This window comes from Nicotiana tabacum, chromosome 20, assembly GCF_000715075.1.
Source record: "Nicotiana tabacum cultivar K326 chromosome 20, ASM71507v2, whole genome shotgun sequence".
NCBI lineage: Eukaryota > Viridiplantae > Streptophyta > Magnoliopsida > Solanales > Solanaceae > Nicotiana > Nicotiana tabacum.
Window position 1 is genome coordinate 16,314,978 of NC_134099.1, and position 20,564 is coordinate 16,335,541.

A 20,564-nucleotide genomic window follows, 5' to 3' on the forward strand; every position below is an offset into this window, starting at 1 on the left:
ATGAGTAGGCTCATAATAGGAATACCCTAACCCTGGGAATTGGGGCATGGACATCCTTCGTTTGTGATCGACGTTCCGGCTTTATCCATCGACAGTTGAATATTTCGATCTGGTTCGATTCATGATCGCATCTGCAAACCTTATCACGTGATCATTCACATGAGATTCAGAATTTTGGTTATAGCAAGTAACTTATAATTTATTTGTAGGTTATTAATCAATACTAATTATAAAATGTTACCTGTAACTATCTTTTTAATGACTTGGTTGTGTAAATATTTTTCACAATACATATTAGTAAAGGGCAGCTCGGTGCACAAAGCATCCCGCATTCACGCAGGATCTAGGGAAGGACCGGACCCCAAAGGGTGTGATGTAGACAATCTACCCTAATGCAACCATTAATGGCTGCTTCCATGGCTCAAACGCATGACTTATAAATCACACGAAAATAATTTTATCATTACTCCAAAGCTCCGTTTCACAACATTTATATAATGTTATAATTAACGTATCATTGTCGCATTGGATATTACTATATAAGTATTGCATGAATACAGGGTAATAAAGTTATCACCTTTTACAAATCATCCGCTACAAGTTTAAGGGATTTGAGTGAAGTCTCAACTGAACAGAAACAAAGAAGAGGAGACACAAAGTAGAGACGTGCATGAATATTGAATCAAATAAGACAAGGTTAGCTAGGGTTATGGTGATGGCTTCCTCTAACATCTAATAATTCGATCTCTTTTGCTAGGTGCCAAGTTAAAGAAAAAAAGCTAAAAATGACCAGTGCTACAATCATAAGTCACAATCACAATGATTTTTATATATCTATGGGAAGAGGGGGTTTCTGTCTTTATGTTGATGAGACTATATTCTTTGTTTGCTAAATAAGGAAACTAGCTATTTCCCCACTTGATCCTCTACAAGTTGCTAAATAAGGAAACTAGCTAGTACCTCATGCATGCGAAGGGATCAATGCCCTTACAGCCACTTGCGTTTTACTTTAACGAAAAGTTAGCCGTTAAAGTTAAATGCAGTATTATACTGCATTTTATTAAAAAAATAATTTTTATTATAGGAAAACGCATTGCAATATTGCATTTAAGGAAAATGCAGTATTATACTGTGTTTCCCTATAAAATTTGGGCCCACCTTATAATAGTTCTGCAAGACTGCAAAGAATAATTTATTTTTTAGTGTAAAACGTAGTATAATACTGGTTTTACACTGAAACGTATTATTATACTGCGTTTTACACTAATTTTTGGGCCCACCAATAAGTGTTCTGCGGATAACTGACATAACAATAATTCAAATACATAAAACGTGATATTGTACTGCGTTTTACATAAAAAAATTCTGCACCCCAAGCTCGGACTTACCTTATTTAAAGGCATTTGAATTTTATGAAAATCCATTTCAAAACATTCCTTCAAACTTCCATTCATACTTCTCTCTTCTTCTTATCAATCATTTTTTTATAATGTCTGAAGAGCCAAAAATAAGGGTTTCATTATATTGGGGGTGAGGTTATGCTGGAGAATAACTCTGTGAGGTATAGCTCACCTCCACAGTGTCATGTTAAATTGCCGCTTACAATGAGGTACGATAAATTGGTATCGTTGTTACGTAAAAAAATGAGTGTGAGGAAACGTTCGGTAAACCTTAAATTAACCGGTAGATTTCCGTATTCAGTGACTCCGCAGGGGTTTGCTTATTATTCTGAGTTTAACATCGAAGATGATGAAACTCTTAGAGATTTTTTGCGGATTCCGGATGAATACAGGGAATTTATTGTAATAATTATTGGAAATGTACATCAAGGTTGAAGACGTTCCCAATAATGAGGGCGTGCATAGTAGGGATAACCCCCAGTCATCAGGTGGTTATTCTGGAGTAGTTTTTGCCAGACAAATTGCTGATGAAAGAGCTTGCCTTGATTTAAACTTGTCACCACCGGTGAATGAGCAGCCACAACATAATTTTTTGACTTTATATAATCCACAAGACGACTGGTAAACTTCAATTTTTCTACGCTTTAGCGATGTTTATTTTATATTTTAATTGGATTTGTATTAACACTCATATGTTTCATAGGGGGTACCGTCGGATATGAATTTTACAAGTTATAACCTCGCCCCTAGTTGGAATATGCGTAGTTCTGGCCTATTGGACCACGGTGGTCCATCCGGGAGTCATCACCAACAAGAAAATATCCATCATGAAACGTCAAGACAGTATGACTTGTAAGTAAAGTGATATAGCTATATGTAAAGTATTTATCTAGTTGGGTAGCTTATCATTTTGTTCTTTTTGTGCAGTGAAAACGAGCATCTTGATGTTCCTGACCTCACACAGTTGCCCATAGACGACGTACTGACTCGTGATTTGGCAGATGTCCAAAGTCAGGAAGATGATAGTGATTATGACAACAATGCGGATGAGTTTGGAGATGACACACCCTTCCCTGATGAGGGTGATGACGAGGAGGGAGTGGATGCCAAACCTGAGATGACGAGGGAACATGCTCCTCCACCTCCCGCTAGACCAAGAGTGTACGAGTCTCACGTGCCATTTCATGAGCGGAATATTCCCTACCTTGATAATTTGCCAAGTATGTCGGACGTGGATGCCCTCACAAGGGATGATGACAAAATTTGGTAAGCGATATGGAATGAGTCTGGACCAGCGGTGCTGGCAAAGGGCATGTATTTCCCCGATAAAGCTCGCCTAATTAGGGCTGTAAAAATCTACAGTATAAGAGAGTACCGTGAGATGACAATAAGGGAGTCAACTATAGGGGTATACAAGGTTGTATGCCATAGAGACTTTATGGGTTGTCACTGGATATTGCGTGCCAGTAAGAAAAAATCAGGTTTGTGGAAAGTGGGTAAATTTATTAGCACCAACATATGTGAAATGGACACATTCAATGAGAATCACTTCACCTGGATGTGGACTTGATTTCTCTTGTCTTGATTCCATATTTGGAAGTGTCCATTAGGTTCAAGATTAAAGAGTGTATTACAGCCGTCCACCAGGAGTATGGTTGTACTATAACCAAAAGAAAGGCATATCTCGGTCGCAAACGTGCCTTTGAACTTATTTATGGCGACTGGGATAAGTCTTTTTCAAATCTGCCCAGGTACATGGCCGCACTGCAACACTTTAACCCCGGGACTGTTGTTGAATGGAGGCGTGAGCGGAGTCCGGACAGACCCGAATATATTTTCAACTATGTGTTCTGGTCATTTAAACCAGCAATTGATGGTTTTGTGCATTGTCGTCCTGTAATTTCCATAGACTGTACTCATATCTATGGAAAGTATGATATTAAGCTTTTGATTGCAATTGCAGTAGATGCCAACGGACAAATATTTTCACTAGCTTTTGCCATTTGTGCCAACGAAAGCGAAGAGACGTGGACGCTTTTTTTGAACCAATTGAAGCAGCATGTTGTCAAACAACGTTTAGGTATTTGTCTAATATCTGATCGATATGGTGGTATTTTAAATTCTGTACGACGCTTGCCTGAATGGCAGGAACCCTATGCATACCACCGTTACTGTGTGAGGCACCTGAAGGCCAATTTCCAGAAGAAATATCCTGACAAGGCCTTGCATGACTTAATGTGGATGGCTGCAACTGAGCACCAGCAGTGCAAATTCATGAGGCGCATGGAAGCGATCCGGCAGTTAGATCCACGAGCCTATACTTGGCTAATGGGACATGAGCTTCACATGTGGACATTGCATGCTGATGGCGGCAGACGATGGGGAGCCCTGACTACAAATGTGTCGGAGTCACTCAACGGCTTGTTGAAGTCTGCCCGTGGATTATCTGTCACTGCCATGGTCCGCATGACATTCAAACAGAGTGCGGAGAGGTTAGTTGAAAGGCATGGAGTTGTGTTGGCATTGATAGACATGGGTGTTCAATTTATGCCAATACCTATGAGAAGATTTAAAAGGTACAGGAGGCGAGCATATTGGCATTCATTTTTATAGTACGATCACGACCGGGGTATTTTTGAAGTTAAGACCGCTATCCGCGGACACCGTGGGAATAATCTACAGATGGTGAATGAAGCCAGAAGGTTGTGTTCATGTGGGAAATGGACCATCTATCACATGTCGTGCGCACATGCCTTGAAGTGCTTTCAACAAGTTGGTTTTGGGGCAACCAACTATATCGATAGGCAATACAGTGTTGATGCATGCGTAGACACGTATAGTGGGCAGTTGCAGTCATTAGGTGATGAGCATTATTGGCCGCCGGGACCTTTTAAGATGGTGTGTAACAAGGACTATTTGCGCAAGCTGCAAGTGCAAAAGAGAACGCATATACGGAACCAAATGGATGTTGGTGACACTGTTTATGCGCGTAAATGTGGCATATGCTCGCAAACAAGACACGATCGTCGTAAATGTCCTTCAGGTGGTGTGCGTGGCGGTGGTAATCCAGCTACTGGTGCAAGTTCGTCGAATGTACCCAACAATCAATGATACCCCTAGTCTTTTGTTTTCATTTTGTTATTTGTAATACATGTATGTACTTGTGTATGTTGCAATATCTATCAAATAAAATTATATTTCACAATCTTGTTACATCTTATTTTTTAACATGACCTTTTGATATGGTTGTTCAAATATTAAACTTATTGGTATTAATAAAGAAGACCAAGATTGTGGAATAAAAAAAATTACATATTAAAAAATAAATTTAATATGTAAAGCGTGGTACAATACTATATTTTATCAGTTGTCTTGACGTTTTGAAAATAGCTGAAACGACTGCAAAAAAGCTGTTTCATTTCAGAAAAATTTTAATATGTAAAACGTGGTATAATACTACATTTTATCAGTTGTCAAAAACATTAATATGTAAAGCGTGGTACAATACTACGTTTTCTCAGTTGTCTTGTCGTTCTGAAAATAGTTGAAACAACTGCGAAAAAGCTGTTTCGTTTCAGAAAAACTTTAATATGTAAAGCGTGGTATAATACTACATTTTATGCGAAATCTTGCCTATAAATAACGGGCGCATTCTACTTATTTTCGGCGCTTAACAATAACCAATAGCAAATATTTTCATAAAACCAAAGTTTCTCTTTAAGAAATGTCTCAACAACCCCTTTATGTCCCAAGGTGCTATTGCGGAAAAAAATGCAGTATGTACAATTGGTGGGAAGAAGGTGGACGCCGCTATTGGGCGTGTATGAACAAGTTTGATAAGCACCCCGACGAGCCTACATGTGATTTTGAGGTATGGATGGATGAACCATGTAAGCATGAATACTACAAAGACAGAATTTATGATCTTCATAACTTGTGTACGAGGCAATGGGAACACGAGCGCTGATCCAACCAAGAAATTGAGGAGTTGAAGGTGAAACTCAATGAGATGGAAGAAAAAAAAAATTGGAAGACTAACTCAAGTGGTTGGAGCAGAGAGTACTAGTCGGTCGTCACTAAACAGTGGCTTGTACGTGTTGAGCATAGTAGTGTATCTTCATGTTTCCCTTGTCAAGTGTTTTCATTAGTTGTACTATTTGCTTTTGTTATGTGTATCTTTAGATTTGCTATGTTTGTGTTTGTGTTGTCATGTTAAAATAAAATTATTGTTCAAATTCTGTTACAATAAAAATATTGTTAAAATAGAATTGTTGTCATTATTTACATAATGTAGTATTTTCTTCATAGAATTGTTCAAATATTCAACTTATTGGTGTTACTAAAGAATACCAATATAAAAATTAAAAAAAATCTATATGCAAAACATGGTATAATACTACGATTTGTGAGTTGTCCTGTCATTTTGAAAAAGCTGCAAACCATGTGAAAAGGCTGTTGCATTCCAGAAAAAATGTAATATGCAAAGCGTAGTATAATACTACGTTTTGTGAGTTGTCTTGTCGTTCTAAAAAAAGCTGAAACGACTGCAGAAAAAGTTGTTTTGTTGTAGAAAAATTTAATATGTAAAGCGTTGTATAATACTACGTTTTGTGAGTTGTCTTGTCATTCTGAAAAAGCTGAAAACCATGTGAAAAAGCTGTTTTGTTTCAAAAAAATTTAATATGTAAAGCGTGGTATAATACTACGTTTTGTGTGTATGTAAAGCATGGTATAATACTACATTTTATGTGAAATATTGCCTGTAAATAACGGCGACATTCTAGTTATTTTCTGCGCTTAACGACAACCTATAGCAAATATTTCCATAAAACTAATGTTTCTCTTTAAGAAATGTCTCAACAACCCCTTTATGTCCTAATGTGCGACTGCGGAAACAAATGCATGATGTACGATTGTTGGGAAGAAGCTGGACGCCGCTACTGGGCGTGTATGAACAAGTTCTATAGGCAACCCGACGTACCTACATGCAATTTTAAGGTATGGATTGATGAACCATGTGAGCAGGAATACTACAAAGACAAGTTGTATCATCTTCATAATGTGTGTACGGGGCAATGGGACAGAGAGCGCCAATCCAAGCAAGAAATTGCGGAATTGAAGGCGAAACTCAAGGAGGTGGAAGAAGAGAAAAAAAAAGCTGGAAGACCAGCTCAAATGGTTGGAGCAGAGAATACTAGGCGATCGTGATTAAACAATGGCATGTACGTGTTGAGCGTAGTGGTGTATCTTTATGTTTCCCTTGTCAAGTGTTTTCATTAGTTGTACTATTTGTGTTGTATTAGGTTTGCTATGTTTGTGTTTGTGTTGTACTGTTAAAATAAAATTGTTGTTCAAACGCAGTTAAAATAAAATTGTTGTTAAAACAGAATTGTTGCCATTATTTACATAATGTAGTATTTACACAAAGTACAAACATAAGTAAATCAATGAGTCCTGCAGCCTGTGTGCTTCAGTGTTGCTGCCTGCTTGAGTCGCATCCCCTGTTGCCTGGGTACACTATCGGGATCATCATCATCAAGTCGCCTCTTTATGTGAGGATGTGCAGCAGCATCGACAGTACAACTACCAGGATCGGTAGAAGAGGCCTTCGGAGTATATGTATCCTTGGTGTCCTTATCAGCGCATATAGTGGCCTCTGTGATGGGCTGGGACGAAGCCTTAATAAGAAATTAAGAATTTATTTATGGCAAATCATTAAGGAAAAGAAAACAAATTAAAATTTTACAGTAATACAAACATACATGCGCCTGTGGTAGATCCGTATCAACCGCCGAGGATGAGGCATAACTCAACTTGTGCCCGTCATCCACGTCCTGGGTCGGCCGATCCTCAACTGCGGTAGATGGGCCTGAAAAGAACTGGTCTACATCCCCGTCGAATGTACCCGTGATCAACAATGTATTTGACGGGGTGACCTGCGATGCTGGCAGAGATAGCTGAAGGTTGTACGACGGCATGCTGCTGGAAGGCTCATCTAGCTGAGAGAAATAACCCAGTTGATCATCTCCAAGATCCTCATCTCCAAGATCCTCATCATATGCCTCAACAAGTGGGTCGACGGGTGCCTCAACACCCCCTTGTTGGGGACCACCTCCTCGCTGTCCCCCACGACCTCGTGGGGTACCGCTGCCTCGTAGGGCACCCCTCTCTTGTGCCCTACCCCTGCCTCGTGGGATAGCCCTACCACGGTGGTACTCCTCTAGCGCCACATACTCAGCCTCGTGATCCAACCTCGCGCCATCTCTCTCTTGATACAGGGTCCGATGAGCCAGCTCTTCTACCCGCCGGTCATGCTCAACGACTGCAGCGCTGTCGCCATGCTGCTGCATCTCCTGTCCCAACTGGTAGAATATGTGATTCCCAATAGCCTGTGTAACATTTAAAATGTTAATTAAATAACGCTATATCATAATTATAAGATATTAATAATCCATAAAAACATACCAGCTGGTCTGTACCGATCGCCAAGTACATGAATGGGGTTCCCGATCATCAGTCGGGTGTGACAACAGTACCATGATGTATGCAACTCAATAGTGGCCTCCTGGATATGTGAAGGTGGTGGCAGAATACGGTACTCTCGCTGGTCCCAAATATGGACCTGTTGCTCTAGCCATCCTACAAATGCATCGTCCGCCCTAGTACGGTCATCCCGCTGATAATGTGTAGGCACCCATGCAGGTTCCCCCAGTATATGCTGGGGACGGTGAAACTGGCGAAGCATACGCTCTGTGGCATAATGCTCAACCACATCGAAGAAGATCATCGGGACGGAAGTGCTCCAAAGCAGTCGGTCGACTGAGCAATAATCGGCCAGCTGAGCTAGCAACTCGTCGTTGTATGGCGTCCAGATGAACTATCAAATAATAACATAAAAGTGAGTATGTGCAACACAAGTGAATTTATAACAAGTAAGTTTAGGTACATATTTACCTGTCCGGCCACCAGCATATCTAACACATCCCTCAGTAGTTCCACGCCGGAGAACCCACCTCGTAGCTAGAGGGAGAAACAGAGGTGCTACACCCGGTTCTAGTGGTGGTAGAGATGGCTGCAACGGCAAGATCCGCTGCCAGGCCCAAGCCTAAGATAAAAGGTTGACGTAAAATTTAAGAGTCATTTTGACCATATAAAATTCGGAGTAATGAACAGAGTATTCGAAAATGTTGCCACCAAAACCACATATGTCCACCTGGCTGCCCATGCTCGCCCGGCATATACTCCTGTACAGATATGCTAGAATAGCAGCATCTCAGTTGTACCAAGGTAACTCATCTAGCTGTTGCAGATGATGCAGAAAGCGTATACTCACTAGATTTCCCGAAGTGTTCGGGAACAAGACACCCCAAAAGGAAGGAGCAGCGCCAACCTCTTGTACCGGTCAATATGGATAGCCTCTGTCTCGCCGGTAATGTCGGGGTGCAATACCTCCATATTCTCTCTAATAGCTGTCATAGAAACGCGACTGCCCCCTCTAAGTACAGACTCACCCTGTAGTCTGTAACCAGTATACTGACCCAGCAAATCCAAATACTAGGGACGCGTCATAGCTCTCATGTATTGGGGCAGTGCAACGCCCAGTCCATCTACACGCAGCCCATACAAAACCTGAACATCCTCAAGGGTGATGGTGGCCTCTCCAGTGGGCAGGTGAAAAGTGTGTGTCTCCAGTCGCCACCTCTCTATCAATGCCGTGATGAGAGACCAATCGAGTTGTATTCGCCCAATCCAAAAAATCGTAAGGAAACCCGTAACCTCTAGGCCCTCGACTACGCGGGGATGGAAATGTCTTTGCCTCAAGAAGTCCCACAAATCGTCCGGTCTCCTGGCGCGGAGAGTCTGATCCAGTAGATGTCCCTCCCATACATAGAAGGACATATGGTCGCCATGTAACAATAATATCTGATCCTCGGCTGGTCCAGGATGCACAGGCGGCAAGTCATGTCGTCTACTGTAATTTAAACAATATTAATTATGTGTTTGTGTTATAATAAATTAATAATTAATTATTTAATTGGACTGAGTAATTATCTATGGGTTCCAGGCTCGATATTTGTGGCCCAGTAGCACCAAGCTATCCTTAATTATTATAAGTGTCAATTTCAATAAGTTTAAAATTTTGCTCGTTTAATAAATTAAATTATTAATTATTTAATTGAACTTAGTAATTATCTATGGGTTACATGCTTGATATTTGAGGCTCAGTAGCACCAAACTATCCTTAATTATTATGTGTGTCAATTTCAATAAGTTTAAAATTTTGTTAGTTTAATAAATTAAATAATTAATTATTTAATTGGACTGAGTAATTATCTATGGGTTCCAGGCTCGATATTTGAGGCCCAGTAGCACCAAACTATACTTAATTATTATATGTGTCAATTTCAATAGGTTTAAAATTTTGTTAGTTTAATAAATTAAATAATTAATTATTTAATTGGACTGAGTAATTATCTATGGGTTCCAGGCTCGATATTTGAGGCCCAGTAGCACCAAGTTATCCTTAATTATTATGTGTGTCAATTTCAATAAGTTTAAAATTTTGTTAGTTTAATAAATTAAATAATTAATTATTTAATTGGACTGAGCAATTATCTATAGATTCCAGACTCGATATTTGAGGCCTAGTAGCACCAAGTTATCCTTAATTATTATGTGTGTCAATTTCAATAAGGTTAAAATTTTGTTAGTTTAATAAATTAAATAATTAATTATTTAATTTCACTGAGTAATTATCTATGGGTTCAAGGCTCGATATTTGAGTTAATTTGACAACATATATTAATTTGTTAGTTTTGTAAGTTTATTTTTATAAATTAAATAATTAATTTTGTAAATTGTAATTGGATAGAGTTTGTAGTTAGTACATACTTAAACTACAGAGACTCTACGCTAAAAGGTTCTATATTTTACTACACTAAAAGGTTCTATATTTTACTACGCTAAAATGCTCTATATTTTACTATGCTATAAGGCTCTATATTTTACTACGCTATAAGGCTCCATATATTACAATGCTAAAAAGCTCTATATTTTACTACGTTAAAAGGCCACTATTCTTTAAGCAAATAAAAAATCTAAACTAAATAAAAACAACAAACAAAAGAACATAACATTCACTAAGTTACATATAAAACAGTAAAAGATATTTGTGATAATTTCATTAACAATAAAAATTATTTATCAAGTTTTAACTATTTTTTTGTACCAAGGCTAATAATTCAATCCGGGTAAAAATAACATATAAATTTAAACGCAAACATAACACAAATCAACGTGGAAACACATTCAACAAAACAAATATGCATATGCTCTACGAGTTTCGACATAAACAAAATCGAAATACCTCGATTTAAGTTTTTTGAAATAGATCCAAATCGAATTTTTGATCCCGAAAGAAGGAATCCAAGGCTTGAGATGTATGCGGGACCTACGCTCTTCACTTTTTGTATGACGGGTGGGGCCCAAGAATTTTTTTTAATTCGGGGGGGGGGGGGACCAGTAGTGGTGGGGGAACTTTAAAAAAAAATGGAGACAGAAGTCGTGGGGAAGAAGAAGAAGGGGCCTATATTTTATTATAGGGAAATGCAGTATAATACTGCGTTTTCCTTAAACGCAGTATTATACTGTGTTTCCCTATAAAAAAAATAATTACCCTATATTTTATTATAGGGAAAACGCATTAAGGTGGGCCCAGATTTTATAGGAAAACGCAGTATTATAATGCGTTTTCCTATAAAAAAAATTACTTTTTTAATAAAATACAGTATAATACTGTATTTAACTTTAACGGCTAACTTTTTGTTAAAGTAAAAGAAAATATTATACTGTATTTTAGTTAGAAATATAATTTTTTAATTGTAAAAACGTATTTTGTGCAAAAAAAGACTATCATTTCAGTTTGGTACTCAAAGAAATTACGGGAACAACAAAATTAGGATGACGTTGATACGATTATCTTTGACTCCAAAGATGTGAAAATCTCTTTGAACAACTCAATCAAAGATGAAGGGGTAAATCTAAGCCAAATATAATTAATTCCAGATCGAAGCGTTAGTGATAATGATTGCATATGAGACAAAAAAAGGCATGATTGATCTTATTAAGATTGAACTTTGTCTTTTTCATCAATCGATGAGAAAGTCAAGTTACATGTATTCTTTGAGGATATTTCCCCGTATTCTAAGATACAGGAAAGAAGGTTTTTTGCTTTCCCCTTTTTTCAGATAAAAATGGAGAACCCCCCCCCCCCCTGATTGAGAGCTTTCTTTGGCTATATATAGTCGAGGCCCTTTTGCCCTTCTCTTGATTCGACGTTTTCTTGTCATTAATATGTCCTAGTCGTAATTTTAGGTGTTACTCCTTTCGATTCGTCGATTGGCACGGAGGAGAAATGGAGTGGGCTCTATTGACTTTCACTGCCCGATTACTGAAGCTGGGTATCGGGAAACCTGGTCGTGGTGGTCAGATTTTGACCAATACAGTTAGTCCCTCCGTCTGTCGAGGTCGTCCCAGGTCGGACTTTGGTAGACGGATCATGTTCGTTACGAAGTCGAGAGAAATATGGCCTACGATTTTCCATTCCTTAGTCGCATTTTATGGGTTTATAGTGGAGTGGTGGTGTCCTTTCGATCCTCGTGGACCGTTGCGGCGGTTTCAGAATCGAAATGTCGGTTGGCGCTGAAGCGTTAGTTTGTGGTTATCACCATTATGAGACGTTTCTGGGAGATTGAAACATTTCGTGCCTTATCAGATTCGAATGGCGACTCTTGGTTTTCGTACTCGGGGAATTTATATCCCTTATAAATAGAGGAAACTTGTCACTTGACTGATTCACTTCATTTTTGCTTGAGAGAGTTCTTCAGATATAGCTTTTTCTGATACCTCGAACTTCTGTTTACCTTCTTGTCTACTAAAATCTTTCGTTTCTTCTTCTCATTACTTCTTTGGCACGTTTTCTGCTAAAAAATGACTGGTGAATCTTCTCGCGAACATCTTCCTGCCGCTAATACGGTGCCGGAGAGCTCTGTCCAGGCCACCCGGGGGCGGATGTGGCGGAGGATGAGGAGATTCCCTTAGTGGTTGAGATCTTGCCTCACCCAGGGAGAGAGGCGACTGACTTCAGCTTTGGCAGCGGAGCGGAGCCGGAACCTGTCCCCTTCGTCTTGAGGGAAAGGGGAATTGTAGAGTTGAAAGAAAGGTGGGGAATCCCCAACTACGTTGATATGCGGCCGGTGGATGGAGACGACATAGTTCACTTCGACCATCCCGAGTACTGCATGTTCTACGCCTACATCTTTATTGTAGGGTACACACTCCCTCTTCCCATGTTGGTGGTGGATTTTTGTCATTTCTACAAAGTGTGCCCCGCCCAGCTTTTGCCTTATTTGTACAAGTTATTCCTTATGCTTCTCAAATATGCAGAACTTGCCGGTCGTGAGGTCACTTTAGGCCATATGCTCAGCATTTTTGTTCCTCAACTGATCCATGGTTCGATGATTCACATTCGTCCTCGGGGGTCTAGGAGTCTGGTGGTAAAGATAGATGACAGGACCAACCGTCGTTTCTATGAGAACTACTTTTATGTGTGCATCGAACACATTGTGGCGGACCCGACGAGATTCCCTGAGAGATGGAACTTCACACGTAAGTTTGTATCTTTAGTCAGTGAAATGTTCGACCATTTTCTGTGAGTACTAAACTGTCTCGTCTTTGTAGCTGAGAGATTGCCCCTGCCACCTGTCGAAGGGATTCGTGAATGGGTGGAGTCCATTCTTCCCCACACAGTGGGAGTTCACACATGGTCGACCTTTCATGAGAGGTTTGGACGCGGGCCCCTTACAGGTGAGATAACGCTTTTATCTGTTGCTCTCTATTCTTCTTTTTTTGTTTAGCCTCTTATGTATCGTTTGTCGTTGCCAGGGAGGGTGCAGAGAGTAAGGGCACCTCAACTAGCCTTTCGCCATCCGGCTGCATCTGCTCGCCCTATCGCAGTATCCACTATACGACCTTCATCGAGGGCTGCTTCAGTTAAATCTGTGGCCTTGGTTACTCCAGCAAGGGCCGCTTCCCAGGACGAGGTCCCGACCAATGTCGTTCGCTAAACGGATGAGTCATCATCTACTGGAGAGGAAGAGGGTCCTTCAAAGAGATGGAGAGTAGAGTTTGAGACGGCGCACCCAACAATAATTCATCTGGACGACTCTCCCCCGACGGGCTCCGGAGAGGGTGTTATTGCGGCTCTCCCCCATTGCGGCAGAATAAAACATTGGAGTTGTCAGTGCCCGCAATCAGCAATCGGACACTCGTGCCGCTGTCTTGGCTCAATCAGAATTCCCTGCCAATGATGGTCAACACCTTGTCGCGGTAGAGAACCAGAACTCTGGGGCCGCTATTGTGACTTCGGACATGCCCTCATCTTCTGCAGCGGGTTGTGCTTCCTCTTCAGCAGTAGAAAGGGGAAAAGCGTGGTGGTTGATGACTATGAGTCTGAGTTGGACTTGGACCCCGATGACGTTAGGATGTTTGAGGGGGGTCTCACTCATTCGGTGGTTAATGCGAGGGGCCCGGCCTGTATCCTCTAGATCCCTTTCGGCGTTAATCTCTTGGCGAAGGGGAAGATCTAGTACCGGAGTTCAGCCTATTGTGCTCCGAAGCTAAGAACGAGTCCCTTCGGGATGTTTCCGATGCTAAATTGCGAAACGAGGTGGCCGTCATAGGCTTGAGGGTACATTACATTTTGTTTTTGCTTTATGTTTTTGCCCTTTTCGAAAGTACTAGTTTAACCCCGTCTTTTTGTTTTCCAGACATACATGGTGGAAGTGGAAAGCATTTGCCGCACCAACATCCGGGCAAGGGTTTTCTTGAAGATGTTGGAGAAATACCGTCGCTACCATGACAGATGTCGAGAGATGTACGAGCGGCTGAGGATGGATCCTCGTAATCGGGCTCTTGGTGAGTAGTTGGAGAAAAGGCACCAGGAATTGATGCAGACCATCCGCAGCAAGAGCGAGCTCGAGGAGCAATTTTGCATTAAGGACAAGGAACTCGAGTTGGGTAGGGGGTCGCGGCGGAGTGCAAGCATTTACAGGGAAGGTTGAGGTCGATGCAGTCGGAGATAGACCAGAATTTGGTCAAGGTCGAGGCGATGAGCATGGAGTGTATGAGAAAACTGACCGCGATGGAGAGCAAAGTTGCTGGTTTGGAGAATATTAAGAAAGCCTGGTCTAAGGCTTTGGCGAGGGCAACGGCTCTGGAGAACACCATTCGTGTACTATAGTCTGAACAGGAGTCGGAGAGAGCGACAACTACCCTAAGGGAGACGAGGCTTGAGGACCGCATTGGCATGATTGATCAGGAGGCGTCGGTTCTGGGGGATCGTGTCGCAGCCCTGGAGGCAGAAAATGAATGATTACAAGCTCAGGTTGAGTCATCTTCCGCTGTCGTTCCTCGCCAAACGCATGAGCTCTAAGTTTATGCTAAAGCTCAGCGGGACATATATAAGAGTTTGTGAGAGGCGGGCATTGTGGCCGAGGCTGCTTATGAAGAAGTGCAAGCGAAAGCTCGCGAGGCTCGCATTAACTGTGGATATGACGCGGTGACACTAGAAGCTAATGGGGATGCGGATGATGGTAATGGAGACCCTCTTGGAGACGATGATGACAGTGGCGATGATGACGGCGGTGATGACTTGGATGAAGAATGTTAACTTTTGTTTTTATTTTCATTTGGTTTGTCGACTGTCGTTTGTTGGTTGTTTTTTTGTTGGCCTAAGCCATATGTAAGCAGCGGCATTCCGCACTGTGACCTTGCATAAATAAAAATTCTTTTCTTCGCTATTTGCTTTGTACTTCACTTTTATTTCAACTGTTCATGGCTTTGGTGCGAGATGGAGGCTTGTCCGATGAGTCCCGATTTTTCTTTTCTTCCGGTGGTGGTTGACCTTTAGGGACGTCGTTTCGAATTTATCGAAATGTCGGCCTGTCGTTGTTCGATCGAGGTCAAACTCTTCTTTTCTTTTGGTGAAGGCTCTTAGCCTTAAAGGGTATTATTTTGAATTTATCGAAATAACAGCCTGTCATCGTTCGAGCGAGGTCGAACTCTTCTTCTCTTTTGGCAAAGGCTCTTAGCCTTAAAGGACATTATTTTGTACTTATCCAAATAACAGCCCATCGTCATTCGAGCGAGGTCAAACTCTTCTTTTCTTTTGGCGAAGGCTTTTAGCCTTAAAGGGTGTTATTTCAATCTTATCGAAATAGCAGCTTGTTGTCGTCCGAGCGAGGTCGAACTCTTCTTCTCTTTTGGCGAAGGCTCTTAGCCTTAAAGGGCGTTATTTCGAACTTATCGAAATAACAGCCTGTCATCATTCAAGCGAGGTCGAACTCTTCTTCTCTTTTGGCGAAGGTTCTTAGCCTTAAAGGACGTTATTTCAAACTTATCGAAATAACAGCCCGTTGTCATTCGAGCGAGGTCGAACTCTTCTATTCTTTTTGCGAAGGCTTTTAGCTGTTATTTCAATCTTATTGAAATAGCAGCCCGTCGTCGTTCGAGCGAGGTCGAACTCTTCTTCTCTTTTGGCGAAGGATCTTAGCCTTAAAGGGTGTTATTTCGAACTTATCGAAATAGTAGCTCGTCGTCGTTCGAGCGAGGTCGAACTCTACTTCTCTTTGGCGAAGGCTCTTAGACTTAAAGGGTGTTATTTCGAACTTATCAAAATAACAGCCTGTCGTCATTTAAGCGAGGTCGAACTCTTCTTTTCTTTTGGCGAAGGCTTTTAGCCTTAAAGGGTGTTATTTCAATCTTATCAAAATAGCAGCTCGCCGTCACTTGAGCGAAGTCAAACTCTTCTTCTCTTTTGGCGAAGGCTCTTAGCCTTAAAGGGCGTTATTTCAAACTTATCGAAATAACAGCCTGTCGTTATTCGAGCGCGGTCGAACTCTTCTTCTCTTTTGGCGAAGGCTCTTAGACTTAAAGGGCGTTATTTCGAACTAATCGAAATAAAATCCTATCGTCATTCGAGCGAGGTCGAACTCTTTTTTTCATTTGGCGATGGCATTTAGTCTTAAAGGGCATTATTTCAATCTTATCGAAATAGCAACTCGTCATCGTACGAACGAGGTCGAACTCTTTTTTCATTTGGCGAAGCCTCTTAGCCTTAAAGGGCGTTATTTCGAACTTATCAAAATAACAGCCTGTTGTCATTCAAGCGAGGTCGAACTCTTCTTTTCATTTGGCGAAGGCTTTTAGCCTTAAAGGGCGTTATTTCGATCTTATCTAAATAGCAGCCCGTCGTCGTTCGAATGAGGTCGAACTCTTCTTTTTATTTGGCGAAGGCTCTTAGCCTTAAAGGGTATTATTTTGAACTTATCGAAATAGCAGCCCATCGTCGTTCGAGCGAGGTCGAACTCTTCTTCTCTTTTAGAGAAGTCTCTTAGCCTTAAAGGGTGTTATTTCGAACTTATCGAAATAACAGTCCATCGTCGTTCGAGCGAGGTCGAACTCTTCTTCTCTTTTGGCTAAGGCTCTTTACCTTAAAGGGTGTTATTTCAAACTTATCGAAATAACAGGTTGTCGTTGTTTGAGCTAGGTCGAACTCTTCTTCTCTTTTGGCAAAGGCTATTAGCCTTAAAGGGTGTTATTTCGAACTTATCGAAATAACAGCCCGTTGTCGTTCAAGCGAGGTTGAACTCTTCTTTTCATTTGGCGAAGGCTCTTAGCCTTAAAGGGCATTATTTTGAACTTATCTAAATAATAGCCTGTCGTTGTTCGAGCGAGGTCGAACTCTTCTTTTCGTTTGGTGAAGGCTCTTAGCCTTAAAGGGTCTTATTTCGAGCTTATCGAAATAACAGCCCGTCGTCAGTCCCGGTTTCTGGAGAGTCGGTCATCTTTCGAGGGAGTCCCAGTCCCTTTGGCATTGCTTGCACCGGGTGATACAATACTGGTGAATGCGAGGTGTTGATGTTTCGTTTAGGTTCGTGTTGTGTATGCCCTATGGTTTTCTTGTTTGACTCCTGCCGTCCAGCTCGGATATGTTGTCGGCAAGAGGCATTTCAGCTGCGTTGAAGCAATTTTCGTCCTTCAGTTGAGATGTTCCAGTGTACGTTTGTCCATGCGGGTCCTATGTGCTTGCCCGGACAAAAAGAGGGAGGTGAGAATGAGATTTCCTTTGCTCCTGCCCGGTGATCCGGCAGGGGAATACAGGTTTGTGGCATCGCTTGCTTTGTTTAGTATATCGATGGTTGATGGGACGAATATTTTCGAGCCCGGTGATCTTGCTTGGCTCTTCTTCCTCTTCCGTGTTGCTTTTGAGTCTCGCGTGGGTTGGATTTTTCCTCCGCGCTCCTTTTGGTGAGCGATTGCACTTCTTGGTTTCGATCTGGGAGAAACTAGGAAATTTTTACTAAGAAATCCCTATAGACGGCACCAAATTGTTTGACTCAAAAGATGTGAAAATCTCTTTGAACAAATCAATCAAAGATATATGTGTGTGTGTGTGTATGTGTGTGTGTGCGCGCGCGCGCGCGCGCGTGTGTGTGTCTGTGAATTTAAGATTTAAATTTTATGGGTTTAAATTCGGTTCTATCAGTGATAGATGTAGTGTTTCACCAACGGGTTCAACTGAACCCATAATTTTGACGCAGAATAAAAATTTGTATGTAAAAATTCATTAAAATTATAAAAATAATAGATATGAACTCATAACTTTAAAAATATCCGCCTATGGGTTCTTCATAACTTTATTTTTTTGTATTTTTTTAGTACAAATACAAAGTCTAAGCAAAAGTTATTAGGTTCGTATGAATCGACAACTTAATGATCTTCATTGGCTCTGGGCCCTAAACCAACCAATAGTTTAACTTTAATGTATAGTTTAAAATAATTAATTTTATGTTATCTATCTAAAAGATAACTATAAAAAATATTCATAAAAGGGTAAGATTAATAATCTGAAAAAGTTAAGACACAAGTTATATATTATATATAATAAGATAAAATACACTAACTTATAAGTATATAAGTTTGAACGGGTGAATCAACTCCCAAGCTATGCGAAAAATAAAACTTCTTTCTCCTTTTGTCTCTTTTACATGTGTTTACTTTGACTATATATGGATTTGGACATAACCGTTCGATCCAGGCTACCCTCTTAATTTCGTTCCCATTTCAGGAAGCTTTGATTGGACACGTTCTTTTGAGATTCATGTCTACTATGAATTTGATCCAATACACCTCGTGTTTAACTCCAAATTTTTATGTAAAGATACAATTTGATGTTGATAATGTTGCGGCCAAACGCACACACAAGTATACGCGGTCGTCAAGTAAAGTGATTAAAAGTCGGATATCGAACCCACGAAAACTTGCGATTAACTATTAACTAAATTAGACTATCCTAATTATCTAAACAAGAATTAAACCTAGAAATATTTGATTCTAAACTAGTTAAATAAAGAAATATAAATAATGAACTTTAAACAAAGGAAAAACATATTTTTATATTAGCAATGCGATGAAAACGATCTAGGATTGTGGGCTATCTAACAATCATATTGTATTCTTCAATTGAATTAACTAATTAATTTATTTGGTTTATTGGTTAATAGGGTTAATATTGCTCCTAAGAATCTGTCGAGTTCTTAGTTGCCTATTCAAGCTAACCTAACGCCTATATGTCTATGGAGTTAGAATTAACAAGAACGCATTTATAATTTCTGTAAATCAACCAAGCAAGGCAATTAGGTTTATGTCTATCCTAACCGCGAATCCATTCCCCGATGCCCAAGTTCAAGAACTTGCTCTACTCAATCCTATATGCAATCTAGAATTTCTACATTCGAGTTCAATTCTAGATTCGTAGATAGTATTCAATTGGTGATCAAGCAATCAAATTATTAAGCGCAGGATTAAATATATATATATATATATGATAAATCAAGAAGGCAAACACTACAAAAAACGGAATTATTGTGGAAGTAGGGAGTTCTCGCTACTTCAGCTTGATAGTTAAAATTTTTGTTATTTGTTTATTGACTGTATTTTTCCTTCTCTTTTTCAGGCACCGAATTTAGGAAGTGGTGTACCATCAACAGTTTAACCAAGAAGATCTTCCGATGAAAGTAACAATGATGATCGTCCTAATGTGAATTAGTGATTATTTTGTATCAACTATGAATCTTTTGGATATTACTATTGAAATACACTTTGAAATATTAATATTTTGATGATGTAATTTTGGTATACTTGTGTTTTTTATATAATAAATATTTATCTTATTTAATCTCCTATTATTGGGTTAAATTGATTATGAAGTGTTATGAAAGTTTCAAAGCATGACATTCAATAAATAGGATTGTAAATTGGAAAAAATAGTTTTGCAACTACGGCGGTTTAGAACCGCCACAATAAGCAAACCAGAAAGCCGCACTAACCAGATTAAAATACGGCAGTTTTCAAATGCAATTACGGCGGTTTCGCCAGAACCGCCATAATATAATTTTGGCAAACGGGATTATGGCGCTTTCAAAAGCCGACGTTACTGTGTATTACGGCGGTTGTAAACCGCCATTATATGTTAAAATAACAATCGTAATAACTCCATTTTCTTGTAGTGAAAATTAATATCCGAATAACAATAGTCATGAAAGAACCACAACCCTAGAACGTGAAGTTTAGCTCCACATAGACATGGTAGCCAAACAACAAATCATACAAAGAAACATAAACAATACTAAATTTGGTGGAAGTAAAGATGAAACCCGGCCTTCACGGTGGCTCTGTGCTCTCCCTAGGTCAAAAGTCTGTTAAAAGTCCTCAAAATAGCGTTTTTATATGTGTTTATACCAAGTAGGTCGGGCCTAGACGAAACACCCTTTCCTGTGCGAAATAGGACTCTAGCTCTGTAAAATTTGTACAGGTGCGCCACACACTGCGTCGTACTATGCAGTGTGCTTGCGGGAAAGTTCAGAGAGCTGATTCTGACAGACTGCAGGAGAATTCCAAAGGCGTGGCGCACGCTGCGCCGCATTGTGCGGAGCGATAATAGAAATTCGCAAAAATGCAAAACATGAATGTTGTAGTCCTTTCAAATATCTTTTCAACGATATATTGTGGATACATTTGGATATAATAGTGACTACACCTCCC